A 12944-nucleotide genomic window follows, 5' to 3' on the forward strand; every position below is an offset into this window, starting at 1 on the left:
TTTATTAAATCTTGTCAGCAGTGATGTTCTTTTCTGCTAATATGTACACTTTTTTCTTCTAAAAATCAGACATATGTTTTAATTTGGCTTTAGGTTGAAATTTGTGGCTGGCTGATCATGCACGAATCTCAGCGTCGCATGTGTCCCTCATTTGTCTGTCACTCACGAGTGCGGGTCGGGTTGTGGGTCCTTTTCAGTTATTCATTTGTATAGGGATGACCTGCTGAGAGTGTGTGTGTGTCAGGGGGGAGGGGGGAGGGGGGAGGACCGGTGGAGGCTCGTGTAGACGGCGGCGGTGTTGGTGGCCGGAGCGTTTCAGTGGGGAAGGAGCTGACTTCGGCGCACGGCCAGGCACTATGTGGGATCGTGAGTCCCCTTTCCCCTCTTTGATTCAATTCATTTTACCGAAAAAGGCTTTTGCCCCACTTTATATATAAATCAATGGTTGACATACAAGCTGCAAAACACCCGACACACACACACACCAGAGGACCGGTGGAGGCTCATGTAGAGGGCGGCGGCGGTGTTGGTGGCCGGAGCGTTTCAGTGGGGAAGGAGCTGACTTCGGCGCACGGCCAGGCACTGTGTGGGCTCGTGAGTCCCCTTTCCCCTCTTTGATTCAATTCATTTTACCGAAAAAGGCTTTTGCCCCACTTTATATATAAAGCAATGATTGATATACAGGCTGCAAAACACCCGACACCACACACACCAGAGGCAGATACAAGGGAGCTGGCGAACAACAACAGTACTCCAAACACCCCAAAGCAAACAAGTAGGCAGAAGAGCATAGCTAAGGATCTAAAGAGCTCTCCACCGTGAATAGTCTTTGCGAGGAGACGAAACCGCAACTCGACGGAACTAGGGACTCCAAAGCGGTGCTTCCACAAAACAAACGACACTAAAGAGCCACCACCGCCTGATCCAGAGAATTGAGGTTTTCGCCCGGAGTAACACGAAGGACGCAGGGCCACTGCGATGGAGCCTTCAAAGAAGGGAACGACGCATGAACGCCGCCGCCATTGGTCTGGCCCGAGCTAGACGAGATTTTCACCCCGGCCACCACCCTCCGCCTCCGCCCAGGGTACGACCCTACATGAGAGCGCCGGCTGCAGCACCATCGAGAACGTCGAAGCCCGCCCCCATGCCGCCCACACGGCCATGACAACAAGCCCGTCCGTGCCCGAGCCATGAGCTCCGCCCACGAGCCCGCAACTCCCACCACCAAGGGCAACGCATCTAGACACTCCAAATACCATCAAAGGCACGAGCTTTGATCCAACTAGCAGATCCCTAGCACCATCGGAGCCCCCAATGACCGACCCGCCACGAACAACGGTCGGCGGCTAGGAGGCACGAGGCCAGGAAAAGGCTCCCGCCACCAAGGGCAATGCATCTAGACACTCCAAAGACCATCAAAGGCACGAGCTTTGATCCAACTAGCAGATCCCTAGCACCATCGGAGCCCCCAATGACCGACCTGCCGCGAACAACGGTCGGCGGCTAGGAGGCATGAGGCCAGGAAAAGGCGAGGGGGAGTGGAGCTCGTCCAGACCGGTGCACCCCTGTGTCGGTGACAGGTAGTCGGTCTACCCATCCCTCCAGCAGCCTCCCCTGCGTCATCCCTAACGCCCTACCACGGCCTCCGGCAAGAACCAAGCGAGGAAGAGGCGGCCACCCCTCCGTCGGCGAGGGCCGACCGCACCCTGTCGCTGAAGAAGGCCTCCAGAGGAGCGCCAATCACCACCACACCACCTGTGCCTCCACGCCCTGGCCAGGTCCAGCCGATGCCCCGTCACCCCATCGGAGTAGAGTGAACACCAGCTGCAGCACCACCACCTTAGAAGGCCCGCCGACCACCCCTGCCGCCGCCAACCGCCACTACCAGCCGGATCTGGACAGGGGCAGCCAGATACGCCGCCAGCACGCCCCCGAGCCTCCAGGTCCCACGAGCCGAGGTGGAGGTGGAGGAGAGGAGGCGGCGGCAATCCACCAGGATGCCAGGAGGAGGGAGGAAGCCAGAGCAGAGGCTGGCCCGATGCCCGATGCCACCGAGCAGGGCAGGCACCCCGCGACGTCCGCCACCTGTGCGCGGGAGGAAGCAGCCCCGCCATAGCCTGCGCCACGCGGCCTTTGCCTGGCGATGCCACCGGCGGCAGCGGTGGAGGGGGGAGTGAGTTGGGGGCGGCGGCGCTAGGGTTGCCTCCCGGGGGCGCCCGCGGGAGCGCCTTGGGAGGGGAGGGTGGGTCTGGCCTCATTCAATTCATTTTCGAGGAAGATCAGGCACCTCATTCCCGTCTGAGAGCCAAAAACCGGTTTTCCTTAGTGTCCAAGTGCAGCTGTGCGGGGCGATGAGGGAGAAATTGGTAGCCATCCAGCCCAACCTACCGACCATGGCAGGGGGGTGAATCAAATATGTCTGTCTTCGTGTGTTTGCTTTTTTTGGACAGTTTAAGTTCTGTTCCAGACTTCATGTGTTCTCATTCTTGTATTTAATTTTTGTTTATTAGTTTTGTCCTTTGGTCATTTCTGAGTTCCTTGCACTCTTCAATTTTGGAACTTCTTGATATTAGAAATGGGATTTGTTTATCATGGGAAGGGAAGGCCAGGCAGGCACTGCAAGTTCCACACTGCGTGCTCATGGTAGGATAGAAATGGGATTTGTTTTTGTAGGATGATTTATAGACGGGGGTTCGCTATGTGCGATCAGGAGGATAGTTACATCAAGCAAGTGCGCCAGGTAGCAGATGAGGACGCCGTCAGCGTGAGGGATGCACTGTCGCAGCACTTGATCGAAACTAGAGGTAAATTAACACAACTCTTAATGTATTTGTTTGAAATAATGCTTAACTATTTGTTTTCTTTTGTAATTCTCTCTTATTGAGTGTCTTTTCTCTGTTGGGTTATTCCACACCATGGTTGCAGAGGACCAAGAAGTAGTAGCATCCAGATCATCAGGAGATAAAAGCAAGGACCAACGACAAAAAGCAGATCGAGGAAAGGAAAAACTGCATTGACAGCTAAGCTAGGGAGATCAGATCATATTGTCCTCTTGATTGAATCAATCTGGTATTCTTTTCTCCCTCTGCTATTAATTGTGCTTCAAGGTGCAGTTCTCTTCTTAGTTGATTCCGTTGGTACGGCACTAATTAACAACAGTGGATATGTGTCAGTGATATGTTGAACTACTTGGGAAGAAACTAAGCTGGTGCCTATTAGCAACATGCAAAGCAAAACATTACCTGCTGATTGACTGGCTGTGTATATTGCTTTCACTGTTCGATCCTACATTCAATAGAGAATTGCATGATTTGGACAATTAAGTTAGCAGCGCTACGCTACTACTCCCTCCGTTCCAGAATAGATGACTCAACTTAATAAACCCAGCTCTAGTCTCATCTATTTTGGAACAGAGGGAGTATATACTACCTTGATACGCTTAATAAACCCAGCTCTAGTCTCATCTAGTCTAAATCTTGATGTAAGCAGGTGGAAGGGAGACATCCTCATCCTGCTGCTGCTCGGCCTGGTGGCGCGTGAATGCAGTAGGTTGCTGTTTTCTGGTGAAAAGACAAGTGTTGTGTAATTTATATTGTTGGCAACAAGCGCTTTTATGAGGTTGAGAGAAGGACCAGTAATGTAGCTGCATGGTGACTAAGACTACCATTTGTAGTTTATATTGTTTCAGTCGCTTGCTGTAATCTGAAGGAAGAATTGGTGAACATAGTGGCGGTGAGTTGTTTATGGACATGTGTTTGGGCAGGAGCCATATGTAGCAGTTGTAATGATGTGTTTGGCTGCGCCTACTCTGCTTAGAGAAGAGAAGAGAAGAGAAGAGCAGAGCAGAGTGTTGATATTTAGATAAGTAGTGATGCAAGAGGTTTTTCTTTTGGCAGAGCAGAGCAGAGTCTTGATATCTAGATGTCTGCCTTGCCTTTCAGTACTTGCCCTGGCCACCCTTTCTGAAAGAGTTTTCTTCTTTTGATTTTAGAACTCTAACGTGAATAATTAGATATCAATTAATTAACATGATCAAGCAATGAACAAGATGGAAAGCTATGGAATATCCCCCAGCAAGCAATGAACAAGATGGAAAGCTATGGAATATCCCCCAGCAAGCAATGAACAAGATCATGAAGGTAATTACCATGCTAACTGTAGCAAATATAGCTCTATGGCAATATCTCTGTTGCAGTGAAAAAATAATCTTATTTAATAAATGACATGCTTGTTTATTTTCTCTTTTGACAGTCAAATCCTGCTCTGTATGTGCTGTGGGAGAGAATAAGAAAGGGACTTCAGTTGTATTCATCTGAACCCACCGAGCCATATCTGTCTTCACAGAACTACGGTGCGGAGGGATGATCATCAATCAAATCATATGGTTTGTGGATGAAACAAATGTCTATCAAGTTACCATTTCTTATTTTCAATCCAAGAACTGGTAAGTATTTCTGAAGGTTTCCTGTATGGGCAGGATAATCCCCAATTCAAGGAGATGAGATGCTAACAAGTCCAAGATGTTGCTGAAGCCTGTCAAGACAATGGTTACCGAACCGCATCATATCTGGCCATCAATCTTTGACTGATGAGCAGTGGCTCAAGATTGAATGTGCGCTCAGGGATCTCATTCTTTCTGATCATGCAAATAAAAACAATGTTAACACTTGTGCACTTACGCAATCTGAGATGAGATTCGTGGTATGATACTTGGTGCTGAAATAGCTCCGCGGTCACAGCAGAGGCAACAGATAGCTGAGATTGAGAAACAGGTATGTAAATCTTTTTATAACAGCCTTTCTCTATGCATAGTGATCGCACCAGTTTCCTCATTCTTGGATTTACTTGAATTTGCAGTCCCGAGAGACAAATCATGTAAGCAAATTAAGCTGCTGCCCTTACTCTAACTTTTCTGGCGTACCGAAGCCATTGGGTCTATCAGCGGCGGCGAAGAAATGGGGGTTTTCTTGATCTCTGGGGCGATTGGGGGTTTTCTAGAGAAGTCGGCCGCCATACTTGGGCTATAAGGCTCGGCGATGCGCGGGAATAGAGGCATCGATGCTCGCATCGCACCGTTGCGGTGCCGACTCATGGCAATCGGTGAAAAATGGGCAGGGTGGATGCGCGCCGACGAGCGTTCTGGCGGGAACAAAACTAATCCAGTCCAGCCCTTGCCGCAACATGGAGTGATTTGACAAGTTGCGTGGGCTGACACTAGTTTTTATCCACCCATGTGCGATTTTGCAGCAGCGCACACAAGTTATTTGGTATTGACGTAAAACTCAATCGCACACAGGTTTGGCAGATCAATCGTGGCTGATGATTGAATACAACGCAAACAATTCGTATGGATGAATTGTGTGCAATGCATCGCCCATGGGTGCTTTAAATGAACCATGTCTAATAATTGGTTGATCGCACACAATTAATTTTCCCGAACTGTGTGTACCCAATGGCAAACAGTTTAAAAAAAAATAAACATGTTTCACAAAAAAAAAAGATAAGTGTGTGCGATGATTCCAGTTTCACACACGTTGGTTTATGGTGTGCCGTGTGTTCATCACACATGTTTATTCTTTATCATGTGCGAAGGTGGGGGCTTAATAGGACAGATCTACACTAGTGATAGTTCAGAGACCCCACCTGTACATGTGCCCCTTCCAGCAACCCTAAGACCGTATCTCCCCGCACTAACTACCGTACCATACCCCCTATACTAGACCATATACCCTACTATCTTCTTGTATTGCTGCTAGGTGATACCTTGGATGAGGAAAACAATTGTAACTCGGTGGAAATCTACTAAATCCACAATGTGGAAACTTCCTAGGTACTGTACAACTTACTCACAGCAACCAGCCGGCGTCCTAGGTGTATATAAAAAATGTTCAATCTTTATAGAAGAAGTAGACATGAAAACATATATGTTTTACAAAATGTTAATCACGTATACAATTGTTCCTGGTGTATACAATTTTTTATAATGTGTATAGAAAATGTAGATATCAAAAAAATATAAATTGTCAAAAATGTTTATAAAAAAATTGTTCCTGGTGTATACAATTTTTTTTATAATCTGCATAGAAAATGTAGATATCAAAAAATATAAATTATCAAAAATGTTAGTCACGTATTTAAAAAATGTACAATGTGTTTGAAAAATGTAGAAATAAAAAGGTACACGTTTTCAGTTTTTTGAAAAATGATAATCATGCATCTAAAAAATGTTAAATGTGTATCGAACAAAATGTTTTTGATGTACATGAAAAACGTATACAATTTTTTTACAATGTGTATGGAAATAAATAGACATAAAAAAGTTCTAAAATTTTGTAATCATGTATTTGGACAATGTTAAATGTGTATATAAAAAACTTTCCTGATGTATAGAAAAACGTAGAATGTGTATACCAAAAGTATACATCAAAAATATATGTTTAAATTTTTTTAATCATCTCTTTGAAATTTATTTAAATGTGCATATATAAAATGTTCCTGATGTATATAAAAAATGTTCAATGTTTATAGAAAAAGTAGACATGAAAAAATATATGTTTTAAAACATGTTAGTCATGTTAATCATGTTTATATAAAATTGTTCCCGATGTATACAATTTTTTTACAATGTGTATGGAAAATGTAGATATCAACAAATATATATTGTCAAAAATGTTATATAGAAATGTTTTTGATGTATGCGAAAATGTACAAATGTGTATGAGAAAATAGACGGAAAAAACAAATGCTGAAAAAATTTCTTAGTCATGTATTCATAAAATGTTCAAGCAGTTTACAAAAATGTTTATTAAAAAAATTCAACATGTAATAAAATTTTTTGATGACCATGTAGTTAAAAAATTGTTCATAACATGTTTTTTAAAGAAAAATACACATCGTGTATTTGAGAAATGTAGAGCACGCATCCAGAAAATGTTCCACGTGTACACCTAAAATGTACACTGTGTATACATAGGAAAAATGATGAAAAGCGACGAAGAAAAATGAGAACGCAAAGAATACAGAGAAAAAACCAGATAAAACAGAAGTATAATAAAAAAGAAAAACCAAGGAAGAAACAAAAGAAAACCACAGAAAACATGAAACCAAAGAATACCCATTGTAAAAAATAAAAAGAAGCAAGGAAAACACAGATGACCGAAAACCATAAAAGAAATAGAGAAAACCGAAAGAAAAAGGAAAAAAACCGAAGCGAACGCATCAAACTTTGCGAGCAAACGAACAGGCTGCCCCAATACTGTAGGGTGCAGGAAAAAGCTCTAGATGAGATGGTTGATACTCATCTCCGCATTGTGCTCACTATATTCGAAGTGTGCATTGAAGACTTTGCCGAGCGAGGCAAGGAACCTACTCTAATCATGTTGAACCCATATTTGCATTGCACACTTCGAATTATTTTCCATGCATAAAGTATTGTTTTACTAGTATTTCTATGCTAAGTAAGTTAGCCTAGTTAAGCTATGCCTTATCTGCTTGAATTGACACCCCCTTTCACATTCTTAATACCCCTCCTTTCTAACCCTCTTGGGAAATAAAGAAGCCATCCGAGGTACAAGAAACCTCAATCCCAAGGAAGTAGGAAATAACACCAAGACCAGATATAGATACTATTCACTAAGACAAGTATTCACAAAGGCAATCCACTCAACGTCGTCGCCAGTGATGATCATGCATCGACATATAGCATAAGAGTTCGACCATGAGCTAAAGGTGCACATAAAGTGCAGGATCATGAGCACTCGCCAAAAACTAGCCGCGGTCACCACTAAGACAAAACGCTCAGACCAGACACGAGGGGCTTTCTCATGCAACTCACCATTAAGAAATGCATTCTTGGCATCAAGCTGAGAGACAGACCAATGGCAAACAAATATCACACTAAGAAGTGTGCGAAGAGTGGCCATATGTGCCACATGAGCAAATGTCTCATCGTAGTCATAGTCATGTTCCTGCTGAAAGCCATGGGTCATAAGACGAGTTTTGTAACGCTCAAGAACCATTAGACGCTAAACCTTTGTAGACCCACTTACAAGTTACACATGATGGGATAAAGCACGGGGGACCGAGGGGGGGGGGATGTGATCCCACATGTCATCATATGTTGTTGTTTGGGAAGAACACGACGACTCGATAAGAAGTCGTGTCTCGAGAAGAGCAGCATCAGAACACCCATAGCGGACAATAGGCGGAAGCGGGCGAGCGCGGAAGCTATAAGCAGGTTGAGCCGGAGGAGGTGTGTTGCCAACAGAAGGAGACATAGTAGTCGAGGATGGCGGATCTGAAGAATCCACGACACGCTGGCAACCGATGCAGTAAAGAAGAGTACGAGGGGCAATCACCAGGAAAGCCGTAGGTGACGACGACGTGGGGTCTATAACAATAGTTGGAAGACATGGTAGGTTGGGTAGACGAGGGCAATACATGGGTGCTAGTGTTGGGGAATGTAGTAATTTCAAAAAAAGTCCTACGCACACACAGGTTCATGGTGATGCATAGCAACGAGAGGGGAGAGTGTGTCCATGTACCCTCGTAGACCGTAAGCGGAAGCGTTAGCACAACGCGGTTGATGTAGTCGTACGTCTTCACGATCCGACCGATCCAAGTACCGAACGCACGACACCTACGAGTTTTGCACACGTTCAACTCTATGATGTCCCGAGAGCTCCGATCCAGCAAAGCTTCACATGAGTTTTTTGTCAGCACGACGGCGTGGTGACGGTGATGATGATGCTACCGACGCAGGGCTTTGCCTAAGCACCGCTACAATATGATCGAGGTGGATTATGGTGGAGGAGGGCACCGCATACGGCTAAGAGATCAATGATCAATTGTTGTCTCTATGGGGTGCCCCCTGCCCCCGTATATAAAGGAGCAAGGGGGAGGAGGCAGCCGGCCAAGGAGGGCGCGCCAAGGGGGGAGTCCTACTCCTAGTCCTATTAGGAGTAGGAGAGGGGGAAGGAAAGGGAGAGGAGGAGAAGGAAAGAGGGGGTCGGCCCCCTTGCCCTAAACCAATTCGGTTTGGGCCTTGGGGGGCGTGCCCTACACTCCCCTTGCTACCCTCTATTTCCACTAAGGCCCATGTAGGCCCATTAAGCCCCCGGGGGGTTACCGAACATAGTCGTCCAATATATTGAAACCTTCCGGAACCTTTCCGATGTCCGAACATAGTCGTCCAATATATTGATCTTTACGTCTCGACCATTTCGAGACTCCTCGTCATGTCTGTGATCATATCCAGGACTCCGAAGTACCTTCGGTACATCAAAACACAAAAACTCATAATACCGATTGTCACCGAAGTTTAAGCGTGCGGACCCTACGGGTTCGAGAACTATGTAGACATGACCGAGACACGTCTCCGTCCAATAACCAATAGCGGAACTTGGATGTTCATATTGGATCCCACATATTCTACGAAGATCTTTATCGGTCAAACCGCATAACAACATATGTTGTTCCCTTTGTCATCGGTATGTTACTTGCCCGAGATTCGATCGTCGGTATCTCAATACCTAGTTCAATCTCGTTACCGGCAAGTCTCTTTACTCGTTCTGTAATACATCATCCCGCAACTAACTCATTAGTTACAATTCTTGCAAGGCTTATAGTGATGTGCATTACCGAGTGGGCCCAGAGATACCTCTCCGACAATCGGAGTGACAAATCCTAATCTCGAAATACGCCAACTCAACAAGTATCTTCGGATACACCTATAGAGCACCTTTATAATCACCCAGTTATGTTGTGACGTTTGGTAGCACACAAAGTGTTCCTCTGGTAAACGGGAGTTGCATAATCTCATAGTCATAGGAACATGTATAAGTCATGAAGAAAGCAATAGCAACATACTAAACGATCAAGTGCTAAGCTAATGGAATGGGTCAAGTGAATCACATCATTATCCTAATGATGTGATCCCGTTAATCAAATGACAACTCATGTCTATGGCTAGGAAACATAACCATCTTTGATCAACGAGCTGGTCAAGTAGAGGCATACTAGTGACACTCTGTTTGTCTATGTATTCACTCATGTATCATGTTTCCGGTTAATACAATTCTAGCATGAATAATAAACATTTATCATGATATAAGGAAATAAATAATAACTTCATTATTGCCTCTAGGGCATATTTCCTTCAGTCTCCCACTTGCACTAGAGTCAATAATCTAGATTACACATTAATGATTCTAACACCCATGGAGCCTTGGTGCTGATCATGTTTTGCTCGTGGAAGAGGCTTAGTCAACGGGTCTGCAACATTCAGATCCGTATGTATCTTGCACATCACTATGTCTCCCACCCGGACTTGATCCCGGATGGAGTTGAAAAGTCTCTTGATGTGCTTGGTTCTCCTATGAAATCTGGATTCCGTTGCCAAGGCAATTGCACCAGTATTGTCACAAAAGATTTTCATTGGACCTGACGCACTAGGTATAACACCTAGATCAGATATGTACTCCTTCATTTGCTTCTTCCGAAGGAGCAATGTACTCCGCTTCACATATAGATCCCACCACGACGCTCTGTTTAGAACTGCTCCAACTGACAGCTCCACCGTTCAATATAAACACCTATCCGGTTGGCGATTTAGAATCGTCCAGATCAGTGTCAAAGCTTGCATCAATGTAACCATTTACGATGAGCTCTTTGTCACCTCCATAAACGAGAAACATATCCTTAGTCCTTTTCAGGTACTTCAGGATGTTCTTGACCGCTGTCCAGTGATCCACTCCTGGATTACTTTAGTACCTCCCTGCTAAACTAATATCAAGGCACACATCAGGTATGGTACACAACATTGCATACATGATAGAGCCTATGGCTGAAGCATAGGGAACATCTTTCATTTTCTCTCTATCTTCTGCAGTGGTCGGGCATTGAGTCTTACTCAACTTCACACCTTGTAACACTGGCAAGAACCCTTTCTTTGCCTGATCCATTTTGAACTTCTTCAAAACTTTGTCAAGGTATGTGCTTTGTGAAAGTCCAATTAAGCGTCTTGATCTATCTCTATAGATCTTGATGCCCAATATGTAAGCAGCTTCACCGAGGTCTTTCATTGAACAACTCTTATTCAAGTATCCTTTTATGCTATCCAGAAATTCTATATCATTTCCAATCAACAATATGTCATCCACATATAATATTAGAAATGCTACAGAGCTCCCACCCACTTTCTTGTAAATACATGCTTCTCCAAAAGTCTGTATAAAACCATATGCTTTGATCATACTATCAAAACGTTTATTCCAACTCCGAGAGGCTTGCACCAGTCCATAAATGGATCGCTGGAGCTTGCACACTTTGTTAGCACCTTTTGGATCAATAAAACCTTCAGGTTGCATCATATACAACTCTTCTTCCAGAAATCCATTCAGGAATGCAGTCTTTACATCCATTTGCCAAATTTCATAATCATAAAATGCGCCAATAGCTAACATGATTAGGACGGACTTAAGCATCGCTACGGGTGAGAAGGTCTCATCGTAGTCAACTCCTTGAACTTGTCAAAAACCTTTCGCAACAAGTCGAGCTTTGTAGACAGTAACATTACCATCAGCGTCTGTCTTCTTCTTGAAGATCCATTTATTCTCGATGGCTTGCCGATCATCTGGCAAGTCAACCAAAGTCCACACTTTGTTCTCATACATGGATCCCATCTTAGATTTCATGGCCTCAAGCCATTTTGCAAAATCTGGGCTCTTCATCGCTTCCTATAGTTCGTAGGTTCATCATGGTCTAGCAACATGACCTCCAGAATAGGATTACCATACCACTCTGGTGCGGATCTTACTCTGGTTGACCTATGAGGTTCAGTAGTAACTTGATCTGAAGTTTCATGATCATCATCATTAGCTTCCTCACTAATTGGTGTAGATGTCACACGAACCGGTTTCTGTGATGAACTACTTTCCAATAAGGGAGCAGGTACAGTTACCTCATCAAGTTCTACTTTCCTCCCACTCACTTCTTTCGAGACAAAATCCTTCTCTAGAAAGGATCCATTCTTAGCAACAAAAGTCTTGCCTTCAGATCTGTGATAGAAGGTGTACCCAACTGTTTCTTTTGGGTATCCTATGAAGACACATTTTTCCGACTTGGGTTCGAGCTTATCAGGTTGAAGCTTTTTCACATAAGCATCGCAGCCCCAAACTTTAAGAAACGATAACTTTGGTTTCTTGCCAAACCATAGTTCATAAGGCGTCATCTCAACAGATTTAGATGGTGCCCTATTTAACGTAAATGCAGCCGTCTCTAAAGCATAACCCCAAAACGATAGCGGTAAATCAGTAAGAGATATCATAGATCGCACCATATCTAGTAAAGTACTACGACATTCGAACACACCATTACGCTGTGGTGTTCCGGGTGGCGTGAGTTGCGAAACTATTCCGCATTGTTACAAATGTAGACCAAACTCGTAACTCAAATATTCTCCTCCACGATCAGATCGTAGAAACTTTATTTTCTTGTTACGATGATTTTCCACTTCACTCTGAAATTCTTTGAACTTTTCAAATGTTTCAGACTTATGTTTCATTAAGTAGATATACCCATATCTGCTCAAATCATCTGTGAAGGTGAGAAAATAACGATACCCACCGCGAGCCTCAATATTCATCGGACCACATACATCAGTATGTATGATTTCCAACAAGTCTGTTGCTCGCTCCATTGTTCCGGAGAATGGTGTTTTAGTCATCTTGCCCATGAGGCATGGTTCGCAAGTACCAAGTGATTCATAATCAAGTGATTCCAAAAGTCCATAAGTATGGAGTTTCTTCATGCGCTTTACACCAATATGACCCAAACGGCAGTGCCACAAATAAGTTGCACTATCATTATCAACTCTGCATCTTTTGGCTTCAACATTATGAATATGTGTGTCACTACTATCGAGATTTAACACAAATAGACCACTC

The 12944-nt window shown here is 44.3% G+C and overlaps 1 long non-coding RNA gene across 3 annotated transcripts; it reads left to right on the forward strand.

Annotated features, from left to right (window-relative positions):
• The first annotated feature begins 304 nt into the window (after window positions 1-304).
• LOC123067586 (uncharacterized) lies at window positions 305-5683 on the forward strand. 3 transcript variants are annotated; one of them, XR_006431543.1, is made up of 7 exons: window positions 305-594; window positions 685-2804; window positions 2926-3545; window positions 3992-4139; window positions 4252-4384; window positions 4478-4772; window positions 4858-5683. It is a non-coding gene; the product is annotated as an uncharacterized lncRNA (long non-coding RNA). The 3 variants fall into 3 exon arrangements; XR_006431542.1 differs by having other exon boundaries at window positions 307-594; window positions 2926-3069; window positions 3490-4139; window positions 4858-5681; XR_006431541.1 differs by having other exon boundaries at window positions 306-594; window positions 2926-4139; window positions 4858-5682.
• Window positions 5684-12944: the final 7261 nt, after the last annotated feature.

The sequence above is a fragment of the Triticum aestivum genome, chromosome 1A (genome assembly GCF_018294505.1).
Source record: "Triticum aestivum cultivar Chinese Spring chromosome 1A, IWGSC CS RefSeq v2.1, whole genome shotgun sequence".
In the NCBI taxonomy this organism is placed as follows: Eukaryota; Viridiplantae; Streptophyta; class Magnoliopsida; order Poales; family Poaceae; genus Triticum; species Triticum aestivum.